Source organism: Emys orbicularis, chromosome 3 (genome assembly GCF_028017835.1).
Source record: "Emys orbicularis isolate rEmyOrb1 chromosome 3, rEmyOrb1.hap1, whole genome shotgun sequence".
Lineage (NCBI taxonomy): Eukaryota > Metazoa > Chordata > Testudines > Emydidae > Emys > Emys orbicularis.
This window is the reverse complement of record NC_088685.1, coordinates 64,242,373-64,258,542: the sequence shown is the minus strand read 5'-3', so window position 1 is coordinate 64,258,542 and position 16,170 is coordinate 64,242,373. Positions and strand designations below refer to the sequence as shown.

Genomic DNA, 16,170 nt, shown 5'->3' with positions numbered 1-16,170 from the left:
CCAGCTCCGTGGCACGCGCCTCTGGCCTGACCCTCGCCTCTCGGAGCCGCAGCCTCGCCCAGGCCTGTGGTCCCGCCGCAGGCCTCTCCCACCGGATGACAGGCCCGCGCGTTCGCAGCAGTCCACGCGCCCCGGCCACCAGCCGAAAAGCCGATCAGCTGGCGGCGTGGCCTGGGAGAGGCTGGCTGGCCGGGAGCTAAGGGAATTTAAAGAAGAAATTAAACAGAACTAGACTCAGAACTAATCCCTGTGGGGCCCCACAAAATATGCCCTTCCAGCTTGACTGTGAACCAGTGATAACTATGCTCTGGGAAGGGTTTTCCAACCAGTTATGCACCCTCCTTATACTTGCTTATATTTCCCTAGTTTGTTTATGAGAAGGCCATGCGAGACAGTATCAAAAGCCTTACTAAAGTCAAGATATACAACATCTATCACTTCACCCCATCCACAATGCTTGTTACCCTGTCAAAGAAAGCTATTAGGTTGGTTTGACATGATCTGTTCTTGACAAATCAGTGCTGACTGTTACTTATCACCTTATTATCTTCTAGGTGTTCACAAATTGATTGCTTAATTATTTGCTCCATTTGCTCTGTTTTCTTTCCGAGTACTGAAGTTAAGCTGACTGGTCTGAAGTTCCCTAGGTTTTCCTTATTTCCCTTTTTATAGATTGGCATTATATTTGCTGTTTTCCAATCCTCTGGAAACTCTCCAATCTTCTATGACTTTTCAAAGATGATTGCTAATGGCTCAGATATCTCCTTAGTCAGGTCCTTGAGTATTCTAGGATGTATTTCATCAGGCCCTGGTGACTTGAGTACATATACCTTGTCTAAGTACTTTTTAACTTTTTCTTTCTCTGTTTTAGCCTCTGATTCTGCCTCTTTTTCTCACTAGCATTCACTATGTTAGATGTCCAATTGCTACTAACCTTTTTGGTGAAAACTGAAACAAAAAGGTCATTTAGCACGTGTGCCATTTCCACATTTTCTGTTGTTGTTTTCCCCCTCCTCCTTGAGTAACGGACCTACCCTGTCCTTCCGTTCGCCTCTTATTTCTAATGTATTTGTAGAATGTTTTCTTGTTACCCTTTATGTCTCTAGTTAGTTTAATCTCGTTTTGTGCCTTGGCCTTTCTAATTTTGTCCCTATATAGTTTATTTGTTTATCTTCAACCTGTGTAATATGACCTAGTTTCCACTTTTTATAGGACACTTTTTTGAGTTTCAGATCACACAGGAGTCCAGCAGTGGTCACACCAGTGCCAAATAAGGAAGTAAAATAACCTCTCTGCTCCTACACAAGATTCCCCCTGCTTATGCATCTCAGGATCACATTAGCTCTTTTGGCCACTGCGTCACTTTGGGTGCTCAGGTTCATCAGATTATCTACCATGACCCCCAAATCTTTTTCAGTGTCACTGCTTCCCAAGATAGAGTCCCCCATCTTGTAAGTATGGCCTATATTCTTTGTTCCCAGATGTATATATTTATATTTAGTCATATTACAACATGTTGCTTGCTTACTCCCAATTTACCAAGCATTCCAGATCGCTCTGAATCAGTGACCTGTCCTCTTCATTATTTACAATTCCCCCAATTTTCAAGTCAACTGCAACCTTTGTCAGCAACGATTTTATATTTTCTTCCAGGTTATTGTTAAAGATGTTAAATAGTGTAGGACCAAGAACTGATTCCTGAGGTATCCCACTGGAAACACACATGCTTGATGATGATTCCCTTTTACAATTACATTTTGAGTCCTATCAGCCCATTTTTAATTAATTTAATGTGTGTTTTGTTAATTTTATATTACACTATTTAATCAAAATGTGTGGCACCAAGTAAAACATCTTAGAGAAGTCTAAGTATATGATGTCAATGCTATTACTTCTATCAATTAAACTTCAAATCTCATCAAAAAAAGATATTAAGTTAGTTTGACAGGATCTATTTTCTATAAACCCATGTTGATTTGCTTTAATTACATTAGCCTCCTTTAGTTCATTACTAATTGAGTCCTGTATCAGCTGCTCCATTATCTTGCTCGGGATCAGTGTCAGGCTGACAGGCCTATAATCACCCAGGTCATCCTGTTTGTTCTTTTTTAAAATTGGCCCAACATTAGCTTTCAGTCTCCTGAAACCCAGTGTTCCATGACTTATTGAAAATCAACATTAATGGTCCAGTGAGCTCCTCAGCCAGCTCATCCAAACTTCCTGGATGCAAATTACTTGGCCCTACTGATTTAAAAATGGCTAAATTTAGTAGTTTCTGTTTCACATCCTCCAGAGACAAGTGGAAAGGAAAGAGTGCTATCACCACCATGTGATAAAATAGATGTTTGCAGTCTCATCCCCAAATACAGAACATAAATATTTATTGAGCACCTCTGCCTTTCCTGCATTATTATTGATTCTACCATTTCCATCTAGCAATGGACTAATACCATTGTCAGGATTCTTTTTATTCCTAATATATTTTAAAAAACTCCTTATTGTTCTTAACTCTTCTGGCCATAGATTTCTTCTTGTGTCCCTTGGTATCCCCTATCAGTTTTCTACAACTCCTAACTACTGATTTATATTCATTACTATTAACTTCCCCTTTCTTCCATTTGTTCTTTCCATTTTAATTTTTTAAAATTTCCCCTCTAAACCAGTTTGTGTGTGTGTTTTTTTTGTTTTTGTTTTTTTACCAGTACAGCATTCTTCTTCAGTTGTGACTTTTGTGCATTTAGTAAGGTCTTTCTTTAACAATTCCCAATTATTCACATTTTTCTTATTAAATTCTTCCTCCAAGCTCATTTGGCTCATTTCAGCTTTGTGAAATCGGCTCTATTAAAGCACCAAGTGTGTGTGTCTGTGTACATTGCAAGCTAGTCTAGGGTGGAGGGTGAGGATCATTGGCTTTAGGATCCAAACTGTTTGCTCTATAACTTTTCCTGTCCTATAATCACCCTGAAAAGCTAGTCTTTCATCAAGACTAGTCCAGGAAACTCATAGATTATTAATATGTAAGATCAGATATCTTTATCTCCAACATTAGAAAACTGTTTGTATAGCTAGAATTAATTAGTTAATGATTGTATACAGTGTATTTGTAGCCGTGTTGGTCCCAGGATATTAGAGACACAAGGTAGTTGAGGTAAATAATTGTATGTTGTAATGTACTGTGAAGAAGTGCTAAAAATTGTTTGTCAGATTAATGACATTTTAAGAACTTTAATTTTTCAAATCATGTTAAAATCATAGGTTTAAAATGAAACTGGTGCTTAACATTTGATAATAAGGAGACAAGTGCTTTTGAAATATCTTAGATAAATATCCAAAATCACACAAATAGATTATCTCTCACAAAATAATTTTCTTTTGTCTCAGTCACCAAAAGACACCAGTAAATGTGTGGAACAGAGGATACTAATTAATTTTACAGTCTTTTCTTTGCACAGGTATCCCAGATTGTAGCTTGTGAGTAATATGGTCACAGAAAGCATTTGTCAAATAATGAACAGATTTATAACTAGAGTAAAGCATGTCTCTATGCCATGCCAAGAGGCCTAGACCGTTGTGATTTCAGATGTAACTCAACCAATCATCATCCATAATCTACAGCTAATTTGCACACAATAATTTCCTTGATTTTATGAGGGAGACTACACAGATGGTGGATTACTTGGCTAACTGCTGCACTTATGTGACAGCACAGGTTTTCAGGTACTATTTCTAAATATATTCTTAGACACTACTGCCTCAAAGCAGAGAACTAATCAAAAGTGAAAGAAAAGTTGAAAATACAGAATACAGTGGTAATTAGAAATGTATGTTCTTCATCATTAAACTCTCTTATGCTGTGACATCAAATCCAAAATGATTTCTAAAGCACTCAGTGAAAGCAGAACATTATTTTTTCCAGTTAGCTGATATGTTTATAGGGGATTTATTTAAACCAATATATGTGTAACTGGGCACATCTTAAATTTTGAATGCTGCTCATCAAGGAATTCTCAGTGATGCTTTTCAATAAATGTTGGATAATCCAGTGAAGCCAAATCACATACTGTTCAAGTTGGCTTTTATGTGTTAAGCACTATTCCTGTTTGCCTAACTGTTGAGACGATTGAAGTTGATTTCTTTCTAAGTTAATTGTATTATGCCAGACAGATTATATTGGTCAAAATCTGCTATGAACATTGGCCCTTGGACTCATTATATCTATAACCATACCCAAAATTAAATTCTTAATTATGTTTAGCTTTGTAGGAACATAGTATAACCTGCTAGGAATACTTCAAGAACGTATCAGAGTGAAAGAATAATTCTTTATGTCCTGGAAAACCCTTTCTAAGGCAAATTACCAAGTCACATTATGTGCAAAACTGGTTTGTGGAAATCTTTTTTTAATAAGGAAAACAAATTTCTCTGAATCACAAGATGTTCTCTGTTTAGTTAATTTGTGTTAGCAAAGTAGTGAGAGTGTGATACAATAGGGCTGATGTGCTATCTAAACTGACTGATATTACTCAGCAATGTTTGTTTAATAATGCTTTCCAAAGGCACCATTCTAAATATACATGGGTCATGACATTTTCTTATTGAGAAGCTGTCACTCAAGAACCTGGATATATGCCAGATCTGTGTATAATAAGCTTTTTTGATTGATGTTTTAGTTTTGTAGTACTCTTTAAAGAGAGAACTGTTGACCTGAACCTGCCCAGTGTGGCACTAGATATTGCCAGCTTTATTTTCAATTGTGCCTGCCTATAATTAACTTTTTAAAAAATGGAAAAGCTAGTGACAGAATATGAGACAAGGGGATCTTGGAGAAGTGTGCTAAAACCTGGCTCTTTTTCCTAGGGAAATAAATGTTTTTATTTTAAAGAAGTAGAAGACATTTCTATCTCTATGAAAGGAACATGCTTGGATAGGTGGATGAGATATACAGAGTTCGACTTTTTTTTTTTTTTTTTTTTTTTAAACAATGAAGTATGCATCATTTAACAGAAAATGTAAGATTTTCAAGGTTCCTTGAGTGGAAAAGAAGAAGCCTTTGTCAAAGCTTTTCCAAGTGTCCTCTGTAAAAGGAAAAGGTATTGTGGCCATGATGCCTGAAGTCTTGTTTGTTTTTTCTGTCATTCCTTCAGCCACAGTTTTCAATAATTCCAAAGTCTGTAACAGCGTCCTGTCAATAGAAGTCTTATAAAGACTATCTATATGTTGACCGGTTATATGCTACAGTGGTTGCATGCAGAATTGGTCACCTATTTAGAACAACATCTATCACTTCATACAAACCTTGCAACTGAACATTCACTATAAGTCCAGTTTTGCCCACTTCATTCCAAATCACAACAGAGTCATATTGGACTCAGAATTGGTAGATGAGATCTGGGGCCAAAGGTAGAGTTACAAAACTTTTAAAGTGAATTTGACAAGGAACTCATGAATTAGTTAAAAAGCGGTAATCACCAAAGTTGAAAGTCTCATTTCCACCATTTTGTTGGGAAAAAAACGCCACACCAGAAAGGAGAGAGAGAGAGAGAATCTAATTTAGTGGATTCCCATAGCTGAGGTCTTGTTTCCAGGGCCAAAATTTAAGAAAGTAAATTGTAAAATTGGGTCCAGCAAGTATAGTATAGAGTGCCAGATGACTGCTGGAGACCTAAACTTTTGGGTTTGTTTGTTTGTTTTTTTCAAAAAAGTGTCTAGCATTTTTCCTTGCAGAGATAGATCTCAAAATATAAATCAATTAGTAGGGAGGCTTTCCAATGGAAAAAACATTTCCAATCAGAAGGTTCATGAGGAAGGTTGATGAGCCCACTGAGTCTCTTGGGGGATGTGGGGAACCAACAATCCTCTTAAGGCTCAAGGGAGGGAGGCTGATGAGACTCATAAGGCAAACAAGGGGTTCTTCCCTCCTACAGAACTCAGAAGAGGAAGGAATGCCTCCTGATCTTCTCCTCAGCTAAGTCCTGTCCCTTCCCTACAGAAATCCTGGGGTCCATAAGTAACTTTTAAAACTATATAGCTTGCTCAGTTGAAGGTCAAGTTGAGCCAGTCCATCTCCCCATTAGGGTCGGGGGTTGGGGATTACTTCACACATACAGCTGATGAAATGTCCTATGGATTAGAAGTTGCAACATTGCTGAGAAATGGAGAGCAACTTCTCAAGAGCTCCTTTCCTGAACAGCTAAATCTCCCTAACTTAGAAAATAAGGTTGTTTTTTTTTGCTTTGTTTTGTTTTTTGTTTTCCTCCAGGCCAACTTCCCCTGGATATTTTGGTCTGCAGAGCTGGAATCCTCTGGCTTGAGGGGATATGGCAGTTTTAGAAGGCTGCAAATATTTTCACCTGCACTGGACCCAAGCATGTCATGTTCTGTCCCTCAATTTTAAATTTGGCCAACAGAGAGACTGATTGGTAATAAGAAATAGAGCTTTCCATTTCTCTGTTTCTGGTTCAAACTCAGCATACAACATTAGCAACAACTCGGGTCATTATCTGGTGTCTGTTTGTCAGTCTTGATTAAATGAGCTGATTGATTCATTCTGGTCCACAATACAAAAGACTACCACAGTTGATCATTATTGGTAGCATCTGCAAAAGAGACCAAGGATTCAAGGCCTGATCCAATTCCCACTGAAGTCAAAGGAAAGACTTCATTGACTTCAAAGGGAGCTGAATCAGACCCTAAATCAGGGGTCGGCAACCTTTCAGAAGTGGTGTGCCGAATCTTCATTTATTCACTCTAATTTAAGGTTTCGCGTGCCAGTAATACATTTTAACGTTTTTAGAAGGTCTCTGTCTATAAGTCTATAATATATAACTAAACTATTGTTGTATGTAAAGTAAATAAGGTTTTAAAAATGTTTAAGAAGCTTCATTTAAAATTAAATTAAAATGCAGAGCCCCCTCAGACTGGTGGCCGTTGAAAATCAGCTCGCGTGCTGCCTTTGGCATGCGTGCCATAGGTTGCCTACCCTTGCACTAAATCATGAACCGAAAATCATGGTACATAATGACACCGATGATGTAGGAAGGTATAATACCCTGGGGGGAATTCTGTGTCACTGCACGTGTGCAGAATTCGTGGCCCCCGCAGATTTCTTTGCTTACCTGCGGAAAAATGACTTCTGATGGGGAAGCAAAGGGAAGCCGCAAGAGCAGTCATGCGCCCACTCCCTGGCAGTGCAGACAGGTTGGTTTGGGCACCCAGAGAAGCCGGTAGAGATGTAAATCACTGGGGGATCCAGGGGGCTGGGTAGCCGTGTGTTTGTGTGAGAGAGAGCGACACACACACTCTCCCTCTCGCTGGCTGTTGCAGCACGCTCAGTGTGGAGGGGAAGGGCTTTGGGGTATTTCTGAAGAGGTAGGCGAAGGGCAGGCTCTGTTCCCTCAGGCAGAGCAGAATGTAGCAGCCTGTCTGCTTAGTGAATTGTTTCCATTGTTCTTAGTGAATTCCCACAGGAGTATAAAACAGTTGTAAAAATTTTAAGGGTCCTTTATGTTGCCAGCGTGGTGTAAAGGAGCCTTATTGTTAGGCTAGTGTGGTCTTATAAATGCTTATGGTGCTTTAGTGATTATAACTGGTCTAAAATTTTGGACTGAAAAAATTTCCTATCAAAATGTGCTCCGTGAACTGTTTGCTACTCACTTTTTGAAGATGGTATAAATTGTGAGTTTGAGTCCCTAGCCCTCACTTGCTCTTCAGTTGCCTATGATGTAACACTGAGCATATAGCTGCATATATTTGTTGACTAATAACTAGAAGTAAAGGGTCAATACTAGCTTCATTACTATTAGACAGATGGGGTTTGGTGGTTTCCTCCAACGCTCCCCACTCCCATTCTCCATCCATTGTATTGTAGTTTAAATAAATTACCAAAATAATTGAAATTAAGATGGATTATATTACATTATATTATATTACATTAAAAAATGCAGAATTTTGCAGAATTTTAAAATACTGTATGCAGAATTTTTAATTTTTTGGTGCAGAATTCCCCCAGGAGTGGTATAAGAGAGAGGTTAAATCAGTAGTCCCCAATCTTTTTCGTCTGGCGGGCTCCAGACGACAAGCCACGGAGGACAGTGGCGGCGGACAAACATCCGCCGAAATGCTGCCGACAAGCAGCAACGTCAATAGGCGTCGCTGCCAAAATGCCGCCGACAAGCAGCGTCATCCAGAGGCATCGCCGCCAAAATGCCACCGAAAATTGGCAGCATTTCATTGGCGATGCCTCTGGATGACGCTGCTTCTCGACGACATTTCGGCGGATGCTCGTCCGCTGGCCAGTACGCGGGCACACTTAGACGCCCCGGTGGGCGCCACGTTGGGGACCCCTGGGTTAAATTAAGATTATTATGGAAAAGACTTAAATCTATGCCCTCTATAGTATCTTATACTGAAATACTTCAAGTTCATGGTCTCACTGCAGAAAAGCTAAATGATGTCTTTTGTAGTTGTCTTCACCACATCATCAGTGGGGAGATACCTACCCCTGAATTACACTTTGCAGGTATTAAATATGAGATATTGTCAGAAATCAAGGTTTCAAAAGAGGAGTTAAAATAAACGTATCTTTAAAATGCAGTAGGTCTCGGACTTGATGGTATTCATTAAAATATGACTAATCTGCTGTAAGCATCTTTCTTTTAAAAATTACATCTGTATAAGAGCTTAAGTGTCATATTTCAATTTGATGCTATTAAAATGTCAGACTGAGCTTTATGGATTATTAAGTAAATAAAATGTATTTCTCAACCCTGTAATTTTGTATTTTCTCAATAGCTGATAATTGTCAATGAGTACATATGTAAATTTCTATTATAGAAGGCACTATTTAAAAACTCAACATTAACTGCCCATACATTTTCATATACTAAGAGCAACAATGGCATTGTTGCTCTTTTCAGAGCATGGAGTATGCATTGATAAGTTCTTTGATGGCTGTTGAGTCCGTTGCACGATGACAGTCCCATCCACAGGTAGGGCACACCCACACACTAGCAATGCTCTGAAACTGAGCAGCAGATTCTTTCCTCCTCTGATGCCGGTCATCACAAAGCTCGATCCAGTCTGCTTTGCAACATCTTGCTCCATCTACAAACTGATTCGGCCAGTCAGAGCAACATTCTGCACTCCTTTCCCTATCATCCACAGAGATTCCAAAGGATACTAAATTTTTGCAAGAATCCCAAAATCCGTGCAGTGGTCTGCTTCCATTTCTAGACCCTTCGCAAGCTTCAGAATACAGCACACACTGCAGGATCCTGTAATCCGGCATTCGCTTGACATTTCCACGCCACCTGAGTCTTTTCTTACTAATCAATGTTCCCATGAATGACATACCAGCATGGTTTAACATTTCCACATTTGTCACCCTGTCTTGCCATCTTATTTGAAGAATTTTACTTAAGCATCTGGTATGAAAACTGTTTCGTCTTTTGGTATGTTTGACATAAGTCATCCATGTTTCTGAGCCATATAGAAGACTGGATAAAACACATGTCTCATACATACAGATTTTCACTTTTGTTGTCAATTTATTGTTCCAGTCTGTCTTGCAAAAGACCAAAGTGTAAGGTCTGAGGCCTTTTTCTGCAGCCATCTTGTGAGAGCAGCAGCCATGAGCCAAGAAGCAGAAAGTCACATCCTCACATTCCATCTAAATTACATTAAGATAATGTAATATTCGGCTGCTAAGGAGATCCTGTCCTAATAGTACCCACCATCACCAGATAAAGAAACATCTAATCTCTTTCTATTGTCCTCCTTGCCCACTTCACTCTGTTTAACCTGGTTGACTAACCACTTCTTCATATGTTCATTCCATCCTCATCTCCAGACTTCTTCTCTCTTTGACTGACCCCTCTACTTCGAACCCCCACCTGACCAAGTCTGCAATGCCACCAGCCCCTCCTTCTTCAAGTCCTTCCTTAAAACAATGCATTTCCCCCCAAAGGCCTAGCAACCTTAGTCCTTCGCTCCAAGAAGCGTTAACAAGCTAGAATATGTTAATTTTTTTAAAACAATCATACAGAAATCATGGAACAGAAAGGTATGTATTAAAACGTCACACTCTGATCATACAGCTTTTTGTTGTACACCGTCCCCCTTCCTGTATTTCTATGTTGTCATTTTAGGGGAAATTTTCGAAGGCACAATTGGAAGTGAAGTGCCCTACTTCTATTGAAAATCGATTGTAAGCACTTTGTAAGGGACATTGCTCCAAATCCTTGGCTGCAGCCAAGGAGTACTCTGCACAGTTCTGGAATGGCAGTGATACTGCAAGATGAGTTGTGCTCCTCAGATTCTGGGGTTGTACTGTACTGGGACAATCTCCTGGCATAAATTAGTATAGTTGCCAACAGACACAAGTGACCATTACAGCAGCCACAGATCACTGGGATGCTCTGGCGATGTCCCCTCTTTCCCTGGTTGTCTTCTGTGCTTCTTGATTATGTCCCGTGCAGCTGCTGTGCGGGGATCCTATGCCTCCCAAGGACCAATCTGAACTGGGGTTAGGGTGACAAGATGTCCCAATTTTATAGGGACAGTCCTGATATTCAGGGCTTTTTCTCATATAGGTGCCTATTATCCCCCATCCCCTATCCCAATTTTTTCACACTTGCTATCTGGTCACCCTAACAGGTGATTCTGCTGTGGCCACCTGAGTTTGCTTTAGGGAAGATGGGTGCTGTTACAAAGGCCTAGAGAAACTGTGGAAACCTTTAAAAGGGCTCTAAATGAACAAGTGGAGCAATGTGACTTGAATCAATAAGGAAGAACACAGTGATCAGTTAGCTGAGATTTTAAGGAAGGAACTTTCAGTAATATGGTTAATATCTGAGCTAATTCTGAAAAAGGCACTGCAACTGGGATGGCAATATGAGCTAGTGAAAATACGTCCCCCGCCAAAAAAGCAGTGAAGGATAGTGCAAAAATGGCTAAGGAAAAATTTCCACTGGGAAACTTCCATTTTAAAAAAGCCTTTAAAAAGCACTGAGTTTCCAAGGTAGAAATGCACAGATGTATCCAGAAAGAGAACAACAGGTAAGATCTGCCTGGACAATGGAATAATACATAGGAAATATAAGAAAAAAGGATAGCAGAAGCATTTCTGTCAAGCAAAGGAATCATGGGGTAGCTCAAGTGAGTATTGCCTGTTTCCTGAAATCTATATCTAAAAAGAGCATTTGTGAACATGCTTGGACTGTGAATCTGAAGATCTGCAATACTGTTAAAAGTAAAATTGATTCAGAGGTAAAGTGATTTATGAAGAAACTTTAAGCATATGAGCTGTAGCACTAACATGGATCTGTCCAGTGTATTGGTCAATAGCCCAGGGAGTCAGATAAATTGCCAAGGTCAGTTTAAAGCCCATGCTAACTACAGTGGAAAGAGTTTTCTTCTACACCAGAAATTTTATTAGAATATGGAAAATAGTATTATCCCAAACACTAGTTTGTCTCTTCTTCTAGCGCAGTGTAGAATTTCTACTGAAAACAGGGTGACCAGATGTCCCGATTTTATAGGGACAGTCCCAATATTTGGGGCTTTGTCTTATATAGGTACCTATTACCCTCCTCCCCATCTCCTGTCCTGATTTTTTCACACTTGTTGTCTGATCATCCTGACTAAAAACCTCCCCCAGGCTCCCTGTTGTTTGGCTTTTTGATACAAATATAAAGATATAGCACACTGTCTCACAATGATGCCTGTATTTATTTTTTTATTTTATTTTATTTTATTTTATTTTTATTTATGTACCGTGAACACCTATTCCCTAAAAACTGAAATTAGACCACCAAATGATTTTATGTAGATCACCATACTGTAGATCACTTACTGACCTCAGATGCTAACATAACAGGAGTACTTGTGGCACCTTAGAGACTAACAAATTTATTAGAGCATAAGCTTTCGTGGGCTACAACCCACTTCTTCGGATGCATATAGAGTGAACCATATATTGAGGAGATATATATACACACACATACAGAGAGCATGAACAGGTGGGAGTTGTCTTACCAACTCTGAGAGGCCAATTAAGTAAGAGGAAAAAAACTTTTGAAGTGATAATCAAGATGGCTCAGTACAGACAGTTTGATAAGAAGCAAGTGTGAAAATACTTACAAGGGGAGATAGATTCAATGTTTGTAATGGCTCAGCCATTCCCAATCCCTATTTAGCCCTGAGTTGATTGTGTCTAGTTTGCATATCAATTCCAGCTCAGCCGTCTCTCGTTGGAGTCTGTTTTTGAAGTTTTTCTGTTTTAAGATAGCCACCCGCAGGTCTGTCAAAGAATGGCCAGACAGGTTAAAGTGTTCTCCCACTGGTTTTTGAGTATTATGATTCCTGATGTCAGATTTGTGTCCATTAATTCTTTTGCGTAGAGACTGTCCGGTTTGGCCAATGTACATGGCAGAGGGGCATTGCTGGCACATGATGGCATATATCACATTGGTAGATGTGCAGGTGAACGAGCCACAGATGGTATGGCTGATGTGATTAGGCCCTATGATGGTGTCACTTGAATAGATATGTGGACAGAGTTGGCATCGGGCTTTGTTACAAGGATAGGTTCCTGGGTCAGTGTTTTTGTTCAGTGATGTGTGGTTGCTGGTGAGTATTTGCTTTAGGTTGGGGGGTTGTCTGTAAGCGAGGACAGGTCTGTCTCCCAAGATCTGTGAGAGTAAAGGATCATCTTTCAGGATAGGTTGTAGATCTCTGATGATGCGCTGGAGAGGTTTTAGTTGGGGGCTGAAGGTGACAGCTAGTGGTGTTCTGTTATTTTCTTTGTTGGCCCTGTCTTGTAGGAGGTGACTTCTGGGTACTCGTCTGGCTCTGTCAATCTGTTTTTTCACTTCAGCAGGTGGGTATTGTAGTTTTAAGAATGCTTGATAGAGATCTTGTAGGTGCTTGTCTCTATCTGAGGGATTGGAGCAAATGCGGTTATATCTTAGAGCTTGGCTGTAGACAATGGATCGTGTGGTGTGTCCTGGATGGAAGCTGGAGGCATGTAGGTAAGTGTAGCGGTCAGTAGGTTTCCGGTACAGGGTGGTATTTATGTGACCATCGCTTATTAGCACAGTAGTGTCCAGGAAATGGACCGTTTGTGTGGATTCCATTTCCTGGACACTACTGTGCTAATAAGCGATGGTCACATAAATACCACCCTGTACCGGAAACCTACTGACCGCTACACTTACCTACATGCCTCCAGCTTCCATCCAGGACACACCACACGATCCATTGTCTACAGCCAAGCTCTAAGATATAACCGCATTTGCTCCAATCCCTCAGATAGAGACAAGCACCTACAAGATCTCTATCAAGCATTCTTAAAACTACAATACCCACCTGCTGAAGTGAAAAAACAGATTGACAGAGCCAGACGAGTACCCAGAAGTCACCTCCTACAAGACAGGGCCAACAAAGAAAATAACAGAACACCACTAGCTGTCACCTTCAGCCCCCAACTAAAACCTCTCCAGCGCATCATCAGAGATCTACAACCTATCCTGAAAGATGATCCTTTACTCTCACAGATCTTGGGAGACAGACCTGTCCTCGCTTACAGACAACCCCCCAACCTAAAGCAAATACTCACCAGCAACCACACATCACTGAACAAAAACACTGACCCAGGAACCTATCCTTGTAACAAAGCCCGATGCCAACTCTGTCCACATATCTATTCAAGTGACACCATCATAGGGCCTAATCACATCAGCCATACCATCTGTGGCTCGTTCACCTGCACATCTACCAATGTGATATATGCCATCATGTGCCAGCAATGCCCCTCTGCCATGTACATTGGCCAAACCGGACAGTCTCTACGCAAAAGAATTAATGGACACAAATCTGACATCAGGAATCATAATACTCAAAAACCAGTGGGAGAACACTTTAACCTGTCTGGCCATTCTTTGACAGACCTGCGGGTGGCTATCTTAAAACAGAAAAACTTCAAAAACAGACTCCAACGAGAGACGGCTGAGCTGGAATTGATATGCAAACTAGACACAATCAACTCAGGGCTAAATAGGGATTGGGAATGGCTGAGCCATTACAAACATTGAATCTATCTCCCCTTGTAAGTATTTTCACACTTGCTTCTTATCAAACTGTCTGTACTGAGCCATCTTGATTATCACTTCAAAAGTTTTTTTCCTCTTACTTAATTGGCCTCTCAGAGTTGGTAAGACAACTCCCACCTGTTCATGCTCTCTGTATGTGTGTGTATATATATCTCCTCAATATATGGTTCACTCTATATGCATCCGAAGAAGTGGGTTGTAGCCCACGAAAGCTTATGCTCTAATAAATTTGTTAGTCTCTAAGGTGCCACAAGTACTCCTGTTATTTTTGCGGATACAGACTAACACGGCTGCTACTCTGAAACCTGTCAGATGCTAACAACATTCAGTGACTATTTGACCTCATCTGAGTTTGAACCAATCCTCTCAATCATCCTGTTTCCCAACACAGTTACGCGTAGAACTGAAACCACATTTTATAAAAATAAATAAATCTTTATTGCCTTTTATTATTATTATAACTGTCCTACACTCCTCCTAGCTCCCGCCCTGCACTTGTGGTAACCTGGAAGCTTGAGATGTAGGCTAAGAAGTTATATAGGCTGGCCTCTTAATTCCCAGAAACTTTACCGTTTTTGTTTTCAGTCGTTCATGCTTAACAGTAATAACAGTTTGAATAGCGAGGATTTGCTAATTTTTAAACTTTGTAATTTTTTACATCCTTGCGCCTGATTCTAATCTCCTTTGATGTCAGAAGTCTTGTTCTACATCTGAAAGGTAAATTGGACCCCTTCTTTTTAATTATTTTCTCCTTTTGAAAAAATAGACCTACTAGAAGTGGCTCAAGTATAGAGGAAATAGAGAATTTCAAGGCAAATCAAATGTTTCTGTTTATATCAATTTGGGGGCGTTTGGTGAAAGTTTCAAAGCCAGATCCTGTGCTCTGTTCCACTTGCAAGTAGGCTTAACCAAGTGATCAGGGAATTCCCCAGCACTGGAGAATCACCTAGTGGCAGAGAGCCAGTATGACCTGTTCCAGGATAGGTGGAGAGGGGTGTAAAAGTGGTATAAAATCACTTTTCCTCCTTAATTTGGCTGCACTTTCTTGTGATATTCATGTAGATATTCTGAGATATTTTAACTTCTCTAGAAACTGGCAGTAGAAGGGTAAACTTCTGCTCTCAGATCCTCATGGTAGATTACAACTCCATTATTTGGTTCTCTTGAAAATATGGCATTAGGTGAAATGCAGCAGTTGTCTTAGTGCTAGTAAAAGCAAAGCAAAATACCTGATATGCAGCCTTCATTTGGTTGCACTATCATTTAGATTAGAATGATCACTGAAGTATGTTTAAAAAGAAGTTATTGTAGCACATATTGGAAAATCAATACCAATGTTATCTTGCAGCATTGTGCTTTGGGATTAAGATGGTTGGGAATGCTCAAAGTCAACACATTAGAAGAAAATTGAGTTTATATTGCATAATACTTGATTGCCTGAAAACAATGACAACAAAGAAGAAAGAGCATTGCAGAATCTTCAATGAATTGGAAAGATTGTTTAGTATTGCTGCATTGAGGAGCTGAGCTGTATTTTAATTTCTGCTTTAATTTTTATATGAACCAACATAGATGAAAGAGAAAGAGAGATGGATTCTATTCCTATTTGTTCTTCAACAGGATATTTTATTAAATTCCAATCTATTACATCTGAGCAAATCTATTGTATGTAGTGGTTTTGCACATGTATCTCGGGGGGAATAATTTGGCCAGTGGAACCTTTATTACAGCTGATGATGCATGAGAGGGAAAGAACCCTCTGCAGCTAGCTCTTGAGTTTAGGTTGAGTTTGTAGGGTTTGCTGTTAGAAAAAAAGCATCCTTTCACTTGTAAATTAAGCAAATTCTATATGGAATCATTGAAAGGAGACAAACATGGAATCCCATGATGTCATTTTTAGGGTAACTTTCAGATCAGAGCTGCACTTCAAAATAATGTATTGTAAAGCATCTGCACAAGGGGTCACGGTAAATATTGCACATGCAACCGTAACTTTGGCATTTCCTCATTTGGATTAATTTAGCATTCTCTCAACGAAGTTTTATTGTATGGATAATCTACT

General features: G+C 39.7%; 1 long non-coding RNA gene across 2 annotated transcripts in view; it reads right to left on the bottom strand.

The window, feature by feature from the left end:
• The window catches only part of LOC135876850 (uncharacterized), a 1,011,314-nt gene that overhangs the window by 729,306 nt on the left and 265,838 nt on the right, over nucleotides 1–16,170 (bottom strand). The gene's annotated exons all lie outside the window — the stretch shown is intronic.